Raw genomic sequence first — 10071 nt, forward strand, 5'->3', positions numbered from 1 at the left:
GCGGTCCCTCAGCCACGTATGAAAAGGGCAGTGCACCGCCCTCCATGCCTTGACTGCCGTGTTCCACGCTTCTAGCACTCGTGCTCTTCTGCATCCACTTTTTACTACCATATTTCTTATATGCAGCACACTGTGAAAGTGATACAGGATGTTACATGAGGTGTACTGAAATGCTTTATTATTAAATATTTTAAATTAATCATGTGTGATAGTTAATTATTCATTCAAACAAACCATGAAAAATAGGGACTGCAGCAATTTCCTCTCTCCAATATCAGATTGCTACTAAATGTATGGCACAATAAAACACTCAAATTAAAACTTCCTGATGTGACAACAAATTACTAAATATCCGAACTGCTGAAAAATTAGAAGTATAACCCTTGCACAACATATTTATTATATTCATGTCCTACTTAAAACTGCATCTTATTTGGAAGAAAAGAATATTCATGATCTCTCTTCTACAGATTGGAAAGGAAGTTTCTTGATTTGTCTGAAACTTTTGAACAGCGACATAAGCAAACCTGAAGGAAGGCACATCATGTGCAAGCAGTTGGTGGTGTATGGTGAAATTAAATAATTACATAGCAGAGTGTAACATCTTGAAGCTAGTCTTTCCCACCTGAACAACTTCATTTTTATTATTCCTAATTATTTAGAGTGCCCTTCACCAACAGTGAGTAAGAGCAAAAGTTCACTGCCCCAAAGAACTTGAAAATAAAAATCTCATTACATCCTCCTTGAGACAAGACCAGTGCTGGTGGAACTAGTCCTTGTAATAAGCAACATGCAAAATAGGAAGAATTTGCAGGAAAGAAGCCTGGAAGAACAAAGGAAAAACAAAATACATAAGAAAGAAGTCTCTAAAAGAGATGAAGGGTAAGTTGCACAGTAAAAGTTCAGCTAAACCAAAATACGGTACATACCCTGTTAACTCTCCAATGCTATCTTACATTTACGCACTCACACCTCTCAGGCTAGTAGCCCCTCTCCTGCCCCTCCCTAACAACAACCAAAGCCATAAAAGACGCCGCAAAGATAAAAACAGGAACGAAAAGATGAAAGAACCCAACTCCCAATCTTATTTTTATTTAAGATTTTGTTGTAATTTTGTCATAAGCACTCCACTGTATAAGTTTACCTCCTACATAATTCCCAAACCCTTCACAATATGTAAACATAAGACTTTTGACTGAACTTAATGATTCTATTTTGAACTGCCTGTGTTCTGGCAGAGATATCGTTATAGTATATATTCCTGAAGATTCAGTGTAACGATCAAAGCACTCTCAAAGTACAGCGATCAATGAAGAGCTGTTTGTCTGTCAATCCTTCAAGAGAAGAAGGAGTGCCCGGTTCACCAGAACAGCAGGAGAGCATGCTGCTGTCTGAGGGAATCGCAGCTTGGTCATGGTCTCTCCAAGGTAATAATATTTTGTCAGTATTATTTATTTTCTTACAGTAAAAAGAGATCTGTCTTCTGTGAACCCATTTGTTAGATTGCAATTTACAGGTTTAACCTTTCATTAGTCTCTATCCACTTTCATTAAAGCCACTAATTTGACAAGTGAATGACTTCTTTTTGAGAGGTTTGTCCTTTCCTTTCTAAAGAGATTTTTTTCACCTCACCTATCAGTGTGGCCCAGGCGCTGGGTGTCATTACTGCCTTCTCTGCTGACAGAAAGAGGTTGGAACAGGAGAGTGCCTAGGTGAAGGTTTGCAGAGGTGCAAAGAGATTACATACACAGACGCATTTTAATACTGGTCATCTTTTTACTACACTCATCCATCCTCTGTTCTTCCTTCCTCCCTTTCCCCTCCAGTAAAAGCCCATGCTTACCCCTCTCTTCATGTTACTGAGATAGTCCCAACAGCATCTTTGATTCTTTTCCCCCTGTGTGTCTTTCTTCTATACTTTCTCCTGCTTTGATTCTCCTTTGCTTTCTTTTTTTTGGTCTTCTCTCTAGTCAGGTGTCCTATTATTTGTTTCATCTTATGTTGCTCTTTTCCCTCTATACAGTTGCTCTTTTTGTGTGCTGCTGACTTATTTTCTTTTCCCAAATCCTGAAAACATTCTTGGAAAAGTCTTCTCCTTTCTTTCTTTCTTTTTTTCACCTTAAACAGCTTTTCCAGTCTTTCTCTAAAGCACAACAACACAAGCAAATTACAGTATTTTTAAAATTTAATCTAGCACCTCCTCAGTGTTGTTCTTTTCTTGACCCTCCTGCTCCTTCCTGCTTTTCTTCAAGCAAGGATAGACAACTTTTGCTCATCAAGGTCAGAGGGAGAGGAAAAGATCATGAGCACGCTCTTCTGAAGCTCTCATGATGCTTGCCAGAGACATTTGCTAATTTTTATATCTATTACCTATTCAACTGTTGCTGCCATTACAAGAGCCTTCTCCTTTAAGCCTCCAAATGAGTCAGATTACAGCCTCTCACTGTTCTCTCATTTTATGGCTCTCTAGTCTTTTTAATAGTAATAATCTGGAAATATATTCTGCAGTATTATTTGTAAGCTTCTCTCTCCCCATCCCTTTCAATTTTTAAAGTGTTATTTAACTTTATAACAGTCAAAGCTTGTGACACTGTATTTGAAAAATACTACTCAGCATCTCATCTCTACACTGGAAGACCTGTGAGAGAAAAGGAAATACAGACCCTCCTGAAAGTGTTCCTGTTCCCTGGCAAGCAGCACATAGAACGACTGAGAGTCATTAGGTTTCTTCAGCCATTACGATATGGGTGAATGTTGGCCTATACATAATAACTGTTTGGAAATAGCCAGCGTAAGTGGGGTCAGAAAGGGAATGGGTTCCATTCTGTACAGTAAGGTTTGTTCCCATATAGCCTCTGCTTCACACCTGCCAGAATCAATGAGCTGCGACAGGTTGTTTCTTCTCAGGTCAGGAAGACTCGTGAATGTGGGGAGCAGTGCACAAAGAAAAATTGGTAGAGGGTCCTGAGGTTATTACACAGATGAGGCATAAGCAGTTGGAAATAGGAATGAAATGCAAACTGCCATGACAAAAGGGAAAGAGTAGAAAACATAAAATAAGAACAACATGCAGCGTACCAGGCCAGGCAATCACAAGGGATGGAGAGAAAAAGAGGGGAGAGGTGGGAGGGAAGATATTTTAGCTTCTGCCCACACAGTAAATCTCCTCAGATTACTCAAAATATGTGAAATTATACATAATTCTCCTCAAAGTTGTTGACAGTAAAGCTACTTCTACCTCTACGATGTAGTCTGCTCTTTACAGACATCAGCATGTAGCAATAGCTTTTGTCTACGATTCATAAAAGCATAGTGTAACGTATATATGTATACGGCAACCTTATCCAAAAAAACATAAGCACTTCCTAAGAACAAACACTCAAAATCCCCAGTTAGAGGCAACACATTTTTTTCTCTAATTACATATATGGGTTCTTTCAGCTGAAAGTTAAGTCTTAGACAAAGCAGCACAGAAAATCAAAAGCAAAGCCAGGAACAGAGATAAGTGTCCTGCTTTCAAAGCCTGGCTCTGAGCACCATGCACCCTTTTTCAAAAAAGACATTTGGAAGAAAAGACTCAAGTTGTAGCAGACACTAGCACAACTGGACAGGTAGCATCAGAGAAGTCCTGAAATGCAACTGGGACGGGAGACAAGACAACAAGGTAATTATTTGATATTTACTTGATAATTATTGGATGTAATTTTTCTCAATACTAGAGGTATAGGCACTTTGAATCTTAACTATGTGGTTCTCCACCTGTGAAAGTTGTTTCCCAAAGAGACAAGCTCTAATTGACAAGCAATCTCAGGCTGTTGAGATACCAGAACAGCAGCCACACAACAAAACACTACACAGACTCGTGGGAAGAATACCAGGAAGTTGCCTCACTTAATATCCAACAACCCTTTCTTCTCACTAGATTTTGTAGATCAGTATTTTAACAACCTGATTTGAAGATTTCAGCTGCAGGCTGATTAGATTCACTTTCTACATACATAAACAACCCAACAAGTTGAGCATGGTGCTCTGCATTTGAATAAAGACAAGATTCCTGCCTTGAGCAGACTAAACTTCAGATAATCCTAAATGATTGAATTATCAGTAAGAACAATATTCAGCTAAATTAGTAAAGGGGCTTTATGGTTTATGCTGCCATTGGTCTCTTTTCTAAGGAGAATAAGATTTTATTTTATTTTATATTGAAATGATCAATTAAGGGAAAGTGGTCTGGTGACAAGAATTCTTCTAATTACTAAGTTTTCACAGTATTAAATACTTTAAGTTAAATCGACCAGCATTTAGCAAACTGCTGCTCCCCCCTCTTCCCCCTTCCACATACACACTTTTTTCCTCCTAAAAGCCCTCCACTGAATTAGCTGTTAGGTGCTAATTGCAAATGATTAAGCACTCACCAGTCTTACACTCCTTGCTTTAATATTAATGAGATGTATTAGCATGGAACATGGCTTGTATTAATATTATAAATGGAAGTCTGCATGGATCACTGCCTACTGCTTTGCATTACAAGGAGCATGCAGCTAAAGAAAAAAGTCCAATTTAGACCAGAAAAAGCCTAGTACAACAAAGAAGTAAAAGGACTGAAGAAAATAAAGTTAAATACTATCTATTTACATAAACAGCATATCATTTTTTCCATAATCAGCAGGTTATATAAACTTATAAAACTTATATAAAAAGACAAATTTCTCCGAAATAACTAGAATATATGAAGCTAACATTAAATTTAAATTACTCCATTAAGCAGAGCCATGCCACAGAGAAACACCTTTTCTGCCTTGCTCTAAAGGGGTAACTTGAAGTTCTTCTTTTTTCTGTGTATATCAGGTTCAAGGATTGTACTCCTTTCAAACATCTTACTTGCGCTTTCCTATTCATAGGATGCCAAAGTGTACATAGTGGGGTTTTTAAGTATGTATATATGTAATTAGTTATCCTTTCTCCATGGTAGCCTTCCCATTTCTGCAGTCACCATGGACATGTAAAGCACAGGTCTGTTAGCATGTACGACTTAACTAGCTTGCCTTGTATTCATTATACAAAATAAGTCGTGTGCTAAAACCGGACCCAATCTGTTAGAAACAAAAAACATTGTTTTCATTCTTCATTGCTTTGTGAAAGTATAAATGTACATAATATGTTTAGAAGATAGGCAAATGAGAGCTCTCCACACACAAACTGTGTCAGTTCTAAAGACAAACACCTTCTACAAAGCCTATGCATTTTCTGAGGAGTCTAAAGAGTCTCATTCAAGATGAAATTTTTAATACTAGTTATTGGAGAATTATGGAAAGTATGATGTGCACACTTCAAAACAAATGACAGGTTTCCCTCCTCTGGAAAATACAATACTACTTTTTTAGCTTTTCTCTTGCAGTTGGTTATGAGAAAAAGCCTCTGGAAGGAAGGGAAATTATTTATACAGTTTTCTTATAAGTAAGTTGGCAGGATCAATAGAAATGTGGCTTTAGAAAGCCTGAGAGCAGAAATATGAAACCAGCAGCAGAATCCGGGGATAGTTTTGTCATTACAATACTAGCAGGAGTGTGTGGCAACAATCGAGAAAGGACTGATATCAAGCTCCAGGTTGCAATGTCCCATAGGCAGACATTACTCCTGTTGACATCAATGAAAGGCATCGACAGACAGCAAAAGGAGAATCCAGTCCAGAGGATACTCTCGAAGAGAGCGTGCAGCTCAGCCACATCACACCACGTAACACAGGACAGTACCACGCATCAACCAACTCCCATGGGTGACTGGTGCTCCACTAGCCCCTACTGATTTCAAAACTATGCCTGGATCAAGAAGCATCAACACAGAAGCACAGTGGAGGCAAAAAAAGCACACACAGAAGCAGCCGCCGCAGGCACAACAGAGCCAAGGAGCGATGCAAGAGAAGGTCCCTCCCGGGCCAAGCACCCCCACTTTGTTACCTCCTCTAAACTGCCTTCTATTGTTGCTCTTGTGGCACTTCACATTCAGTACTGATCCCACAGGAGGACCCGTTTCCGTGCACCTCGGGCACGTAAGCTGAGTCCCGTCAGCTTCAGTCGCCAGCGCAGGACCAGGCGCAGGCCAGCAGAGAGAGGACTGGGTTAGTAGAGAAACAAGAGCTGACTGCAGCTGCACAGTACCGTGTGCTGCCCCAGGTACCTGACGCATCGCCAGCTTGTAGCTAGTTACTTGGTTCGGTTGCTTTGTTTATTTGAATCTTCTACATCTATTTCTGTTTCCTATTACTTGTTTATTTTGACTTTAAAACATGGTATGTGGGAATGAGTAGGTTGGGATCTCGTAGCTGCTGATCTCAGCTACAGGTTGGGTTAAATGAATTTGATTTGCACAGACGCTACAGTCAAAAACACATTTGTGCAACACTGCGATTAGAGAAATACCCCTTTTTCAACAATAAAAATTTTGAATTATTTTTTTAATCATTCCTAGATTTCATAGGGGATTATGAAGATTTTTCCCCTAATTAGTCTAATGCATATTTTGTTTTTATTTTATTTTCTATAGTATGTCATTACAGAAAAGCAACAACATTGGCACAGTGTAACTAACTTCACCATTTAATGATTTCTGCTGTCATCATCCCGAAGCACCTTTTGCATAGGGAGACTACTTTCCCAATATTTCTTATTCCCTACCATCCACCTGACAGAGGGACTGAATTACCCATTGTCACAGAGTGATGCTGTGGCAGATTCAAGAGTTAACCCAGTTCACCTGAATCCTACTGACTCACTCTTCTGTCAAAATACTTGACATACCCTTGTTCATCTAGGAGGGATGGAGACATACCTTATACATGTATCAATCATCCAGATTTTTCTGAGATGGAGGTTGATGAAAATTATCCACCACCCTGTGAAAACATGAATAAAGGGTTGTTCAGCTTTAGCTTCTTCATTAGTCCAGGAATGCAATATTAGTAGGGCTAAATTTCTGGAGTTATATATCTAAAGGAGGAACCTTAGGAAAAATAGAGTCATCAAGTTATTAAATACACTATCAGATTACATGGATTCTGATACAAGACTGGTATCAAATTAAGGTTGTCCTCCAAACCTTGAATTCCAGCTCTTAAATTTTTGAATTTACAACCTTAAATAATGTCTGAGATTTTCAATGTATAGCTTTGTTTTGACTGCATATACATAGAACCGTCATAGAAATTCAGCGTTTGCCCATGTTTATCACACACTGCCACAGAAGTTTCTCAGCCTTCTGTTCTTAGAATTGGAAATAAAACTATTGCTAAGAATATCATTTTCAATAGAAACTACTTTCTACAGGAATACTAAGACTGATCATTCCTTGGAGTAAACACTGCCATTTCTGCCCTTGAATCAATGAAACTGAGCAGTCATTTCAAGTCAACTCCATACCTGATTATTATTCAGCTTAGCTTTAATTTCTAATGCAGGACAGGAAAACACAACAGCAGGTTCCCATCTCCAGTGAGGGCTGTCCTCTGGGAATTATGTGCTTCTCACTAGCAGCGGCTAAATCCTCTTTGCAGCTGCAAGACAACCATTTATTCCTCAGTGCCTTATATCACAAAAGCGATGACCAGACAACCCAGATGCCATCTTCCTGGGTGCCACGGCTCACCCATACAAGATTCTGCCACAGCTCTTTCATTTCTTTCATTTATGTTCTCTGCTGCACCGCAGTGATTTGGGATAATTGACGGTGGAATTCTGCTAACGTGAACTTTGGGATTGAATTGGTTTAGATTAGTGAATGTTCCTATTGCACATTGGTGACTGCCTGTGCAAGTATTTATTCTTCAGATATGCTACTGAGGCTTTTTGTCGGAAATGAGTGTTTGGAAAGAAGACAAAACAAAGGAAAAATAACAATAAGCAGTAAACACAAGAATCTTGTGGTAGTAAGAGAACCGGAGGAAGCAGTAGGTTGGTATTTGGCTACATGCACTGCTGAGTTCAAGGATTGTGCTGTTACTCCGTATTAAATTTCAGTTTCTGCTGAACTTTCACAAGAGATTTCCACTGGTTTTCCTTTTCGAAAGAAAGGGTAAATTAGCCACTAGATGGTAAAGGAGCTGGTACAGTGTATGGCTTTACCAAGCAGGATCACTACATCCACCTCTATGAATACGTCTCCACAGTGTAAGGCACTTGCCTGAATGTACATCATAATATGGCAAAAAATCCTGCTACTGGCCTTCTAATCCATGGGATGCCAGTCTCAGCAAATATATGGTTCAATTACTCTACTCTTATACAGCAGTGACTTGCTGAAGAATTAGGATATCATTCTTGTTACAGCAGCTCACTTTCAACAGTTAGATGGGATTTTATAATTTCCTTTATAATTGTGTATTAATGCTGAAATGCATCTCCTCCCTCTGTATATTTCATTCCTTTTTCATGGTAGTGAGCAATACTGAAAGGTCTAAAATCCCCCTTTCACAGTACCAGCTACCTCACCCAAGTGAGCATTGGTTGTTTTAGTTAATGCATGTCATGGTAATCTCAGGAAATTTTCATTTACTGTTGTAAACTGTACAGCTTCACAAATTTCCCATGTAAATTACAATTCTTCAGTTTTCAGTATACATACTGCATCTCCTGCGCTACATGACTCTGGACAGCATGACAGTGGGAAAAGAGAGACCTTTTTCTTCACTGCTGATTGCATCGCAGTGGAATCACCTATCTTCTTTGCTGCCTTAGCCCTGCTGACTTCTCCAAACAGCTGGAGAAGTGGGAACAGAGTCTCTGCAATGTTTGCTCTCTACAAATACATAGTGACTTGATCTTACACAGATCTGAACTGCCAAGCCCCAACTCAGGGAAACATTTCAAGCCTTGTTTAGCTTTAATCCAATAAATTACCTAACTGAAGTCCACTGAATTACTTTGGTGCCTAAAGTTAAGCACAATAAAGCATCTGAGCATGCACTGGGACAAACAGCTCTGCACTTTTGAAGCTCATACTCTTAACTGAATAAGTCTTAACTGAGTAAGTCTTAACTGAGTATCACGCTTAGGAGTTGTGGAATGAGAGTCTTACCCGCTTTACATCCTTTTGTCTTCAGTCCTTAACAACAAGCACATTATTCAGTCACCTCTCATTGCACCATATCAGGTCTGCAAGCACTACAGCTTCAAAGAGGCAGAGTGCTAAAAATGAGGCAGACTGATCATATGACATCAAAAACATACAAGAATTTGGGTAAGCGGGGGGGGGGGGGGGGAGGAAACGGGCATGAAAGCATGTGCTTACAATCCCTGGACAAGCACTGCTCTCTCAAAGACAATGTACATATGTTATTTATATGCCACCATTTTAATGGCTCTTCAATGAAAAACATCTTGTTACCATAGTAACTGCCACATTGCATGCTATCTCTGAGACTACTACATCATCATACTAGACACACACAGCGTTTCACACCGATAAGTCATGGGCATGTCTGGTATTTTACGAAAGAGCAATGTGTACATATTTTCTGTACCTTAACCCATTACTCTTCATGCACACTATTGATGTGAATTTCTCAATATGAGAAAGGAAAATTGTGTTCTTGTTCTTTCTCTTATTGTTTGGGCAGATAGCAACATATGCTCATAATGGCAACTCACAATAGCAGGAAAAACTTTATTTTAAATTATTATTTTACCTCTCCAAGTATCACAAGCTATTTACAAGTTGAAGGAGAATTTGTTGAATTGTTTCATCTCAGTTTAAGTGCCTACTTAATCCATTTTGGCATTTCTGTAACACTGTTTTTTTCAGGATACTTTGCAGGGAGTTGTGCTTGTTTGCAGCAGACATTCCCTGCTGCCATCCATGGGCAAAGACTCACTGTGAGGTGCAGGCAGAGGTCCGTCTCCATCCTTCACTCCATCATTTATATATTTTAAGATATTCTACATCTTACCTAAGCCATTGAACACGTAATGTGTGTTGCCTCAATTGCTTCCCTATTTCTATCCAATGCTATATTCTTTGTCAGTCATAACTATCTTAAAGATTTAAAACGACACAAAAAGTGGACTGAATTTTCCCTTT

At 39.1% G+C, this 10071-nt stretch overlaps 1 long non-coding RNA gene across 1 annotated transcript; it reads right to left on the bottom strand.

Annotated features, from left to right (window-relative positions):
- Positions 1–6823: 6823 nt before the first annotated feature.
- On the bottom strand, positions 6824–9162 carry LOC140654767 (uncharacterized). The gene is made up of 3 exons (XR_012043520.1): positions 9070–9162; positions 7416–7549; positions 6824–6892 (listed from the first exon to the last, which is right to left on the bottom strand). It is a non-coding gene; the product is annotated as an uncharacterized lncRNA (long non-coding RNA).
- Between the last annotated feature and the right edge of the window lie 909 nt (positions 9163–10071).

Source organism: Ciconia boyciana, chromosome 7 (assembly GCF_034638445.1).
Source record: "Ciconia boyciana chromosome 7, ASM3463844v1, whole genome shotgun sequence".
NCBI lineage: Eukaryota > Metazoa > Chordata > Aves > Ciconiiformes > Ciconiidae > Ciconia > Ciconia boyciana.